This window comes from Bufo gargarizans, chromosome 1 (genome assembly GCF_014858855.1).
Source record: "Bufo gargarizans isolate SCDJY-AF-19 chromosome 1, ASM1485885v1, whole genome shotgun sequence".
NCBI lineage: Eukaryota > Metazoa > Chordata > Amphibia > Anura > Bufonidae > Bufo > Bufo gargarizans.
Genome location: NC_058080.1, coordinates 554,707,837 through 554,720,486, shown reverse-complemented (window position 1 = coordinate 554,720,486; position 12,650 = coordinate 554,707,837). Strand labels below are relative to the sequence as shown.

The 12,650-nt window shown below is 44.0% G+C and overlaps 1 protein-coding gene across 1 annotated transcript in view; it reads left to right on the top strand.

Moving 5' to 3' along the window:
* The window catches only part of LOC122924490 (splicing factor SWAP), a 181,604-nt gene that overhangs the window by 81,838 nt on the left and 87,116 nt on the right, over positions 1–12,650 (top strand). The window lies entirely within an intron of this gene.

Sequence of the window (12,650 nt, the reverse complement as noted above, 5' to 3'; positions counted from 1 at the left end):
CACCTAAGTACTTAAATGATGTTACTATCGCTAGGCCCATGGCGTCCTCCGTGGTCGGAACATCTCCATTAGTTAATGGCATTACTATAGACTTTGTCCAGTTAATACGGAGACCAGACATTGCTCCATAGTTATTAATGACCTGCATGGCTTCTTTAAGGGAACTTCTCCAATCCTCCATGAACAGCAGTAGATCGTCAGCATAGAGAGCGACTTTTTCAGTCAGCTCCCCATACTGAAAACCCTTCACCAAGGTCGCCTGTCTCAAAGCCTCCGCCAAGGGTTCCACCGCCACCGCAAACAATAGCGGGGACAGGGGACACCCCTGTCTCGTCCCTCTATGTAACTCAAAGGGGTCCGACAAGGCCCCATTAATTCGTAGCACAGCTTTCGGGGATGCGTACAAAAGTTGTATCCACTCAATGTATTGGCTCCCAAAACCCATCCTCTCCAGTACTAGCCATAAATATCGCCATTCCACACTGTCGAATGCCTTGGCCGCATCAAGAGATGCGACCGCCGCACTCGAGGTGTGGACCTGGCTCGCCTGGATATTTATAAAAAGTCTTCTGACATTGACAGCAGTGGAGGCATTTGGCATAAATCCCGCTTGGTCTGTATGAATAAGCATTGTAATGACCTGATTCAATCTATTCGCCATCACTTTAGCCAACAGTTTCACGTCAGTCTGCAGGAGCGAGATAGGCCTATAGGAATCGGGTTCTTTGTCATCTTTACCGGGCTTCGGGATAAGCACAATGACAGCCTCATTCATCGAGGTAGGTAGGCACCCCGTTCTCTTCGCCTCCTTACAGACCTCCAGCAGCTGCGGCAAGAGTATGGCCGAAAACCTTTTATATAGTTCAGGTGGTAGCCCATCCCTCCCTGGTGACTTATTATTGGACATGGATCTCAGGGCCTCCTCCAACTCTTTAACAGTTATTGGGGCATCTAACATATCCCTGTGTTCTCCCGACAGGGTACGCAGTGGCAACCCCTGTAGAAACTCACGAATTTGCTCATCTGAGGCAGTTATCTTAGATTCATACAATGATGAATAAAAGGACTTCATAATATGTGCTATCATGTCGGGGTCGTCCCTTAGTACTCCCTCAGAGTCCCTAAGCGTCGCTATATATGATGTCTGCTGTTGGGCTTTAGAGATTAAGGCCAGCATTCTCCCCGCCTTTTCGCCCTCCTCATAATAGGACTGTTTCTGAAAGAATCTCCTATTCTTTGCATTCTGCAGCAACTTCTCATTCAGCTTTTCTTGCGCCTCTTTCCACTGCGCCTCAGTGTCTGCTGTTGGAGCGGCGACATGCGCTGCCTCCAAGAGCCCCACCGCGGTAGCCAATTTTTGTACTGTTAGTTTAGTTTCAGTCTTCTTAGCATTGATATCTACTATTAGCAGCCCTCTTAGATAAGCCTTCATGGCGTCCCATACCACTAATTTAGATGCCGATGGTAGATTAATATCAAAATATTCCTTCAGTTTATCCCCTATTCCTCCCATATCTGGTAACACATATATCCAGTGTGGGTTAAACTTCCAAACCATATTTCTCCTTATCATGCTGGGCCGAAAGTCAGCAACCGCCAGAACCGGAGAGTGGTCCGATAATTTACGAGGTAGGTATTTGACATCACGGATCAGGTGTCCCATACTAGCATTCCCCAATATAAGGTCTATCCTTGATAAGGAGTCATAGGTAGAGGAGACACATGAATATTGTTTCATTGATGGATTTCTTAATCGCCAAAAATCTAACAAGAGGGACTCCTGCAAAAGCTTTCCAAACGGCGAGAGGCCACACCCAGAGGGATGTGATCCCCCTCCCATCCTATCTAGTACAGGGTTGATAATATTATTAAAGTCTCCCATAACTATGACAGGGACGTCCGGTACGTCCATTAGGTAGCTCAAAATAGCCTTAAGCACTTGTGGAGAGTAAGGCGGAGGGATGTAAACCCCTATTATTACACATGAGACATTATACAGCGTGCAATGTAAACATATACAGTCATGTGAAAAAATTAGGACACCCTTTGAAAGCATGTGTTTTTTTGTAACATTTTTAATAAAAGGTTATTTCATCTCCGTTTCAACAATACAGAGAGATTAAAGTAATCCAACTAAACAAAGAAAACTGAAGAAAAGTATTTTCAAGATCTTCTGTAAATGTCATTCTACAAAAATGCCTATTCTAACTGAGGAAAAAGATAGGACACCCTTGCCCCTAATAGCGAGTGTTACCTCCTTTGGCTGAAATAACTGGAGTGAGACGGTTCTTGTAGCCATCTACCAGTCTTCGACATCGGTCTGAGGAAATTTTACCCCACTCCTCAATGCAGAACTTTTTCAGCTGTGAGATGTTTGAGGGGTTTCTTGCACGTACAGCCCTTTTCAAGTCACCCCACAGCATCTCAATGGGATTCAAATCTGGACTTTGACTTGGCCATTCCAGGACTCTCCATTTCTTCTTTTTCAGCCAATCTTTGGTTGATTTACTAGTATGTTTTGGGTCATTGTCATGTTGCATGGTCCAGTTCCGCTTCAGCTTTAATTTTCTAACTGATGGTCTCACATGTTCTTCAAGCACCTTCTGATACACAGTAGAATTCATCGTGGATTCTATGATGGTGAGCTGACCAGGTCCTGCTGCAGCAAAGCAGCCCCAAACCATGACACTTCCACCTCCATGCTTCACAGTTGGTATGAGGTTCTTTTCTTGGAATGCTGTGTTTGGTTTACGCCAAACATGTCCTCTGCTGTTGTGTCCAAATAATTCAATTTTGGACTCATCTGTCCAAAGAACATTATTCCAGAAGTCCTGGTCTTTGTCAACTTTATCTCTGGCAAATGTCAGTCTGGCCTCGATGTTTCTCTTGGAAAGCAAAGGTTTCCTCCTTGCACACCTCCCATGCAAGTTAAACTTGTACAGTCTCTTTCTGATTGTAGAGGCATGTACTTCTACATCAACAGTAGCCAGAGCCTGCTGTAGTTCTCGAGGTGACACTTTAGGGTTTTTGGAGACCTCTTTTAGCATCTTGCGGTCTGCTCTTGGGGTGAACTTGCTGGGGCGACCAGTCCTGGGCATGTTGGCAGTTGTTTTGAAAGCCCTCCACTTGTAGACTATCTTCCGGACAGTGGAATGGCTGATTTCAAAATCTTTTGAGATCTTTTTAAATCCCTTCCCAGACTCATAGGCTGCTACAATCTTTTTTCTGAAGTCCTCTGACAGCTCTTTTGCTCTCACCATGGTGCTCACTCTCACTTCAACAGTCAGGAGCACACCAAACTAAATGTCTGAGGTTTAAATAGGGCAAGCCTCATTCAACATGCAGAGTAACGATCTACTAATTATGTGCACCTGGTGTGATATACCTGTGTGAGATCTGAGCCAATTTAAGAGGGAATACATGTGAGGGTGTCCTATCTTTTTCCTCAGTTAGAATAGGCATTTTTGTAGAATGACATTTACAGAAGATCTTGAAAAGACTTTTCTTCAGTTTTCTTTGTTTAGTTGGATTACTTTAATCTCTCTGTATTGTTGAAACGGAGATGAAATAACCTTTTATTAAAAATGTTACAAAAAACCACATGCTTTCAAAGGGTGTCCTAATTTTTTCACATGACTGTATATCTACCCTCCTTGTCTATCTTATTTGAGATGCATTTGAATGCTATAGATTTATGTACTAAAATGCTCACTCCCCTCGCATATGTAGAGTATGTAGCATGATAGCAATGTCCAGCCCAATGCGGACTGAGCAGTTTTGTTTGGTCCTCTAGTAAGTGTGTCTCCTGGATGCAGCATATCACAGGGCAGTGTTGCTTGATATTATCCAAAATAGCCCTTCGTTTAACACCCTCCTTTACTCCTCTGGTATTCCAGCTAAAGAATTGAACTATCCCTGCCATAGTAATGTTTTAGTCATCAGGTTAGTAAGACGGATGTAGCCTCGGGAATCTATTATTACAGGGCACAATAAATTCCATTTTTCATACTCTAGGACTCTGTCTATATAACTTTGAGAAGTCATGGTCACACCTCACAGACTCTAACTATTAGATTTATAACCCCCCCCTCCCTTCCCCTATCAATAAATTGAACAAGGAACTAAACTATACCCCCCTCTCAAAAACGGAAAGGGGCACTTTAGCCACCACAGCGGGGCCCCACTACTGACACCTGCGTTATCAGGCCCGTGGGATCCAATTAGCACCCGCCGCCCGGGCCAAGAACCTGTATTAGGCCTATTCACCCCAGATGTAGGGCGGATCTGCCGTACCTATCTCTATAGGAAAAAACAGCAGCAACAGCAAAGTGTACGTTAAACTTAACAAATATACAACATACACCATCGCTCTCTGCACCTCTCAAAAACAATAGGTATTGAACCCACACAAAATGTCTCCCCCATTCCTATCCAGCTTTCAGACAGGAGTGATCACATTCTAAACATTTGAACCCCTAGCAATAATAACAGTTTTGCCATTCGCCCTGCCACCCATACCATCCAGCACATCACACATCCTTCTCAATGACTATGCCGATTATCACCGCCTCTTCTAATCTTCAGTGCCCTTCTGCCGCCAGCTGTCCCTCGTGTTGGTCAAGCCATTTTCTCGCCTCTTCCGGATTTTCATGGAAAGTTGTAGTCCCCAGGGCCACTATCCGCAGTTTGGCAGGGTACATCATGGAGTACGCAACCTTCAGGGACCGTAGTCGCTTCTTTATGTCTAGGAATTTCGCTCTCCGCCTTTGCACCTCTTGAGAGAAGTCAGGATATAGTGACACTTTAATTCCATCAATCTTAAGATCTTCCATTTCCCTGGCCTTCCTCAGGATAATGTCCCGGTCTCTATAATGCAGCAATTTTATCAGCATGGGTCTCGGAGGCGCCCCCGGTGGTAACGGTCTGGTGGGAACTCTATGCGCTCTCTCTATTGCAAAAAACTGTGTCAGCACTTCCGCTCCAAACTGATTCTTGAGCCAGGTTTCAAAAAACTCTGCCGGACAATTCCCTTGCGCTCTCTCAGGGATGCCAACTATTCTGATGTTATTTCGGCGGGCCCGGTTTTCCAGATCATCTTGTTTGGCAGCAATTACATCTACCCTCCTGGCGTACTCTCTCATGTCCCTTCTCAGGGGGGGCAAAATATCTTCCACCGTGCCCATTCTGTCTTCCAGGGCTGTGGTACGTTCTGCCAGTTTTCTCATATCATGGCGGACAATGGTAACGTCCTCTTTTATGGCTCCCACCTTTTCAGTAAGAGTTGCCAGTGACTTGCTGCAACCAGTTATGGCTGCCATTACGTCTTTCAGAGTGGGTTCATCCGCATCAGACTCTGCAGCCCCCATAGTATTTGCATCTTTATCAGGGCACAGTGGAGAAAACCTGTCGTCCAGGCCAATGCACTCCCCAGGTGATTCCTCTGTTTCAGGGTCAGAGTCCATTTGTATGTCCCCCTTCCCAGCCGCTTGTCTTTTTTGGGATCCCTTGCTTACCGCTCCTGCAGAGGACCTGGCAAATCTTTCAAGCCTGGCTGCAGCGTCCCGCTGTGTCTCTGCTGCCCGACCCAGTCTGCCTGGAGTTGCGGCGCCGGCGCCATCTTGGGCCTCTCTCTCCCCAGCTTTCCCGTCCTTTTTCAGCTTCATTTTGGAAGCAAACGGAGCGACAGATACGATCCAGAGGTCGGCGGTGTATTTAGGGGTCGATCCGGAGCCTTTCCCCAGTACTTGGAGTCACTTTTTGTCAGGTTTCAGGATGATTTTACACACGGTGCAGAGGAGCTCGGCCGGCTTGCTGCCGCTCACATGCTCCGCTTAGCTCCGCCCCCCCGGAAAAGACACATTCTAAATAAACGCTGGACGGCTGTCTAATATGTATATGATCCTACATGATGTAATGTATAATGTGCACGTGCCTGCGCGCATGAGAATTTACTGTAATCTATGTACTTGCTTACTGGCTATATGTCTTCCGAATAAAAATTGTTTTAAAAAAAAAACGCAGGTCAGTTTTACTGGATAGGGAACACCGTAATTATAAAACCCATTAAACTATGGCGGAATTGCGTTTTTCCAGTTACACCTTATTTGGAGTTTTGTTTTTTCCCACTTCATTCTATGCAATACTAAATGGTGCCATTAGAAAGTGCATCTTGTCCCACAAATTAAAGCCCTTATACGGCTGTGAACGGAAATAAAAAAAAGTTATGGCTCCAAGAAGGCAGTGAGTGAAAGACAAAAATGGAAAATCGCCTGGGTCTGAAAAAGTTAAGACCACCCTCGTACACAACAATCAGTGACTGCCAGCCATCTCTGTATACTTACGCAGACATGGGTATCAATCACTAGGGCTCCGTGTACAGCTTAGATCAAAATTACCAAAGACTTAAATGTATAACTTACAAGTTTTACTGAATCTTTTCCCACAAAATGATTTGCTCAGCAACTCCCACTCTATAACATACTACTGTCAGATTGCATTGCATTTTAAGCTATGTCTGGTCATATACATTCAGTAGATGTCTGCTGAGCAATCCAGCTTAACATCTCTTCTGACTCCCCCATACACGTTTGGATCGACCAAGTGTGTATGTGTTTTCAATGGGGCGAGAGAAGAACAAAAGCATTGGGGGAAAATTAGTTCACCTGGTCCTCATCTCCCCTGACATCATCCGTCAGGGTAAAGTCAGCCACAAGATGGGGGACCTTAAAGGGAATCTTTCACCAGTTTTATGGTGTCCTAACTAAGGCTAACAAACTAATGACAGGTCCTTCAATAAAATGCTGGGTCACTTTCTTTACTTGACTCTTGCATTGAACAGTTCCAGTGCATAATGATGAGTCCTAAATATTCATGAGCTCCTTGCTTTCCCCACCCACCTGCTGCTGTTTCAGGTAGAAACAAACTGTCAGTCAGAGGCAGGTGGGCGGGGAGAGCCGTAAGCTCATGAATTTGGGTACTCATTGGCTGGAGCTGTTAGGATTTAAAGTGAGGCAGCAGAAAACTGCTGACAGTTTCCCTTTAACAGTCCTCATCGGTAAGTTGCTTTTGGGGCAGCAAGGTGACTTAGTGGTTATTAGTTAGCACTGGTGCCTGGCAGTGCTGGGGTCCTGGTTTCGTATCTGATCAAGGACAACAGCTGCATGGAGTTTGTATGTGCTCCTTGTGTTTGCATGGGTGTATGGATTAAACTATATTTGGATGCATATGTAAGATATATAATCAAACATTCTGTAAATGACATCATACATGTATGTAGTTTTTATAGCGTTCATAATCTACACTGAACAAAAATATAAACGCAACACTTTTGGTTTTGCTCCCATTTTGCATGAGCTGAACGCAAAGATCTGAAACATTTCCTACATACACAAAAGACCCATTACTCTCAAATATTGTTCACAGATCTGTCTAAATTTGTGTTAGTTGAGCACTTCTCAGAAAATCAGCCAGTATCTGGTGTGGCCACCACTTGCTGCACGCAGTGCAACACATCTCCCTCGCATAGAGTTGATCAGGTTGTTGATTGTGGCCTGTGAAATGTCGGTCCACTCCTCTCCAATAGCTGTGCGAAGTTGCAGAATATTGTCTGGAACACGCTGTCGTATACACCGATCCAGAGAATCCCAAACATGCTCAATGGTGAGCTCATGTCTGGTGAGTATGCTGGCCATGCAAGAAGTGGGATGTTTTCAGCTTCGAGGAATTGTGTACAGGTCCTTGCAATATGGGGCCGTGCATTATCATGCTACAACATGAGGTGATGGTCATGGATGATCGGCACAACAATGGGCCTGGGGATCTCGTTACGGTATGTCTGCGCACTCAAAATGTTATCAATAAAATGCACCTGTGTTCATTGTTCATCACGTACGCCTGCCCATACCATAACCCCATGGGCCACTCGATCCACAACGTTGACGTCAACAAACCGCTCACCCACACGACGCAACACACCCTGTCTGCCATCTGCCCTGAACAGTGAAAACCAGGACTCGTCCGTGAACAGAACTGCTCTCCAACGTGCCAGACACCATCAAATGTGAGCATTTGCCCACTCAAGTCGGTTACGACGAAGAACTGCAGTCAGGTCCAGACCCAGATGAGGACGACGAGCATGCAGATGATCTTCCCTGAGACTGTTTCTGACAGTTTGTGCAGAAATTCTTTGGTTATGCAAACCGATTGTTGCTGCAGCTGACCGGGTTGCTGGTCTCAGACGATCATGGAGGTGAACATGCTTGATGTGGAGGTTCTTGGCTGGTGTGATTTACACGTGGCCTGCAGTTGTGAGGCCGGTTGGATGTACTACCAAATTCTCTGAAACGCTTTTGGAGACGGCTTATGGTAGAAAAATGAACATTCATTGCACGGGCAACAGCTCTGGTAGACATTCCTGCAGTCAGCATGCCAATTGCGTGCTCCCTCAAACGTTGCTGTGGCATTGTCCTGTGTGATTAAATTGCAGATTTCAGAGTGGCCTTTTATTGTGGGCAGTCTAAGGCTTACCTGTGAAATATTCATGTTGTCTAATCAGCACCTTGATATGCCACACCTGTGAGGTGGGATGGATTATCTCGGAAAAGGAGAAGTGCTCACTAACACAGATTTAGACAGATTTGTAAATAATATTTGAGAGTAATGGGTCTTTTGTGTATGTAGGAAATCTTTGCGTTCAGCTCATGCAAAATGGGAGCAAAACCGAAAGTGTTGCGTTTATATTTTTATCCAGTGTATGTTTATATAGGCACACATACATTGATGGACAATTGATATGAACATGCTCCTGTACACAGCCAATGGACACGGAGTGTGCTCAGACATCAGATCTCGGGGCAGTGAGATCACATAACAGATCTAGCACTGGGCTGGGGAACTGTGGGAGAGGCTGCAGGGAGCCCTGGGGACACAATATGCCTATTTGTATTGAAACGTAGACTTTTTGGGAAAACCCCTTTTAATAAACAATTTTAGCTTTGGCTTTCAGAAAATGTAGCAACCCTTCAAGATGTCAGATGTACTTTGCTTATTCTTTTAGTCTTATAGCCAGCTGTCTTGTAAAGTCTTTACTATGTTGCTGGCTTGGGATGATTGATTGTGGAGAATTCCTGTTAATGAGGAGAGTATGATGCAATGCAAGGCTGCCTCGTTAAATTGTCCTGGGCTTTATCTTTTGGCTGATTAATTTCGGTGATCTGCACCCAGTTGACTTGTTTAGACAGCAATCTGATACCGCGATACTGTTAGAGAAGGTGTAGAAAACCATTGTCTGAGAATTGATGGTGTTCTTACATACACTCGGGGAAACCTGTGATCAGTTTATACCTCCCTGGCAAGTGTTCTGGCCATGCTATAAAACATGTAATGACCTTTTTAAAGGTTTGCCTATTTGTGAAACGGCAAGCCTTAAATGATAAAAAGTCCAGTGCCATGTGTAAATGAGGCTTGAGGTGTCACCTGGGCATATACTCACAGAAACGTCCATCTTTTTCTGTCCAACCCATTTTTCCCTGACTGACGCCAGCGATGCCTCGTGTCATCCTCCAGCTCGACCATAAAGCAATAAACTGGAACAGTATTTTGAGAAATAAAATAAAAATTAGATTGGCAGAGATCAAACTCAAAGTCTCCCCATTAATCAACAAGGATTAGCAGTTATAATTAAACTGCGCCTCATCCCCAAAGAAGACAACACACAGGTCATTTTGAAGAGGAAGCAGTGCTGGCATGTGCCGCTACCTCTTCAAACAGCCGATGAACAAGGATTCCTGGAGTCAGTCCCTCACCGATCTGATATTGATGGCTTATTCTGAGGATTAGATATCAAAAACCTTGGTACCGAACTCTGGTTCGATTCCTAGTGGTACTTTGGAACCGAACCAGAGTTCGGTACCAAGGTTTTTTTTACATGAATAATTCCCGAAGTTATTACATGAAGTCTCGCCCTACTCCGCAAAGTAATAACTTCGGCTCATCGGAGCCAATACATTCTGATACTGTAAGCAGCGGGAAAGCCGTACAGTATTACAACAAAGTTTTCTTTCTCTTTGGCCCATATTTTGAGCTTGTCCTAATGGCAATATAAACTAGTAACAGATCCCCTTTAGCAAAATGCTAGGACACTTTGTTTTGTGGCTTACCCTGCTTGTTTAGGGTGTCGATGACTGTCTTCTGGACAACTGTCAAGTCAGCAGTCTTCCCCATGATTGTGTAACCTACTGAACCAGATTGAGGGACCATTCAAAGGCTTAGGGAACCTTTGCAGGTGTTTTGTGTTGATTAGCTGATTAGAGTGTGACACTATGAGGGACTTTCACAATATAAAAATTTTCTGAGATAGTGACTTATGGGTTTGCATTAGCTGTAAGGCTACTTTAACACTCACGTTTTGTGCGGATCCGTCATTGACGGATCCGTTCAGATACTACGTCCATCTGCATCCGTTCAGAACGGATCGTTTGTTTTATCTTTAACATAGCCAAGACGGATCCGTCTTGAACATCATTGAAAGTCAATGGAGGACGGATCCGTTTTCTGTTGTGCCAGATTGTGTCAGTGAAAACGGATCCGTCCCCATTAACTTAAATTGTGTGCCAGGACGGATCCGTTTGGCTCAGTTTCATCAGACGGACACCAAAACTCTGCAAGCAGCGTTTTGGTGTCAGTTTCCACAGCGGAATGGAGACCGAACTGATGCATTCTGAGCGGATCCTTTTCCATTCAGAATGCATTGAATACCAATTGATCCGTTTTGGACTGCTTGTGAGAGTCCTGAATGGATCACGCAAACGGAAAGCCAAAACGCGAGTGTAAAAGTAGACTAAGCCAGAGTCATCAACATTAAGACAAATAAATGCTTTAAATAATTATGTATCTAATGACTTTGTATAAAAGATAATGATATATACTTTATTTAAATTACTGAAATAAATTATATTTTCAAAGATACTCTAATATAATTGAGATGCACGTGTATGGTTATGCACTCCTGGCCTAGAAAGCCATAAAATTTCATGAAATAGTTGTAAAGACTTTTTATAGAAACATGACTTTTTATAGAAACATGGGTTATTTTTCACTTTATAAGACGCACCCCAGATTTTAAAGGAGGAAAATAAGATATATCTTTTTTTTTTTTTTTTTTTCAATCAAACCTCATATCAAATCCGACCCCCATAAATATCAGGACATCACATCATCAGACCCCCATATCAGCCCTCCATGTCAGACCCCCATCAGACCTCAGATCAGCCCTTTTCTTTTAGACCCCCATCGGACCTCAGATCAGCCCTTTTCTTTTAGACCCCCATCGGACCTCAGATCAGCCCTTTTGTCTTTTAGACCCCCCATCAGACCTCAGATCAGCCCTTTTCTTTCAGATCCCCATCAGACTAAAATAAAAAAACGTCCTTACCTCTCCTGCGCAGTGGGTCTGCTATGGGTCTGGCATTGCGCTCCACTGTCTCCTGACTGCCTGCTACGTCAGGTCATAGTGTGCGCACTACGCCCTGACTCTGTACAGGGTCAGGACAGTGGAGTTCGGACCCTAGCAAGAGGACCAGGGAGGGTGAGTATCAGAAGCGCTAGCAGTGCTTCTTCCCCTCTCCCGGTACCTAATGCATACTAGGGAAGCGCTCGCTAGTATTCGCTTCATAAGACGCACAACAATTTCCCTCCTACTTTGTTGGGGGGGAGCTGGGGGGTGCGTCTTAGAATGCGAAAAATGCAGTATAATAAATTATTAATATAGAAGGGCAAAGGTGTTGATTTTCGGTAATTTACACAGTTATGGCCCACCTGGCTTAATCTTTGTAGAGCAAGTTAGCAATCTTCAGTCATTTCTCCCTGGACAAACTCGTTTTTTTCCACTAAAGTAGCTTTTGAACATATGCATTTGTTCTGTTCTCAGATGTTGGTCTACACTGCTGAGCCCTTTGTCTGAAACTGGTCAAGAGGAAGCTTATTTTAAGCTATGGCTAGTCTGAAGTTATTACAGCTGTGTGATTTAAAGTATTTTGAGAAGCCTTTAAAGTTCTCTTTATGCTTTTTCCTTTCCGGTAAAGAATTAAAAAAAACTTTTAATTAGAATGTAATCGTAATATTTCCGCATTGTAGTTCATCAGTATCTGATCTGTGGGGGTCCAAAACCCCAGTACGACAACAACACTTGATGCATAGCTGTGGTTATGGCTCCATTCATATTGCTGGTTTGGGCAGCTGATTGGTTGAGGTGCATGGTGGTGTACCCCCACTGATTTGGATATTAATATTCTACTCTGAGGATAGGTAATCAATAGCTGGAGCTTAAAAAAACTCACTTTAATGAAGTCTTAAAAATATATGAATGTTGCAGAAGTATATGGTTATCGATCAAATGCACAACTAACAATTATTGTAAAACAACATAAGATACATATTAAACCGCAGCCATCCCTCTTTCTACTGTAGCATATTCTACAGCACAGTTCGGGGACTGGAATCAGTCTCCTGCCCCAGTGGGGCTCACAATCTAATTTCTGTATCTCGCATAACAACCAATTTCACGAGAAATCAATTAACCAGTCTGTAGGTTTTTGGAGTGGTGCAGTCTTATTCGATTCTTCACAGAATTTCCTTATTTGTTTTTTATTTGC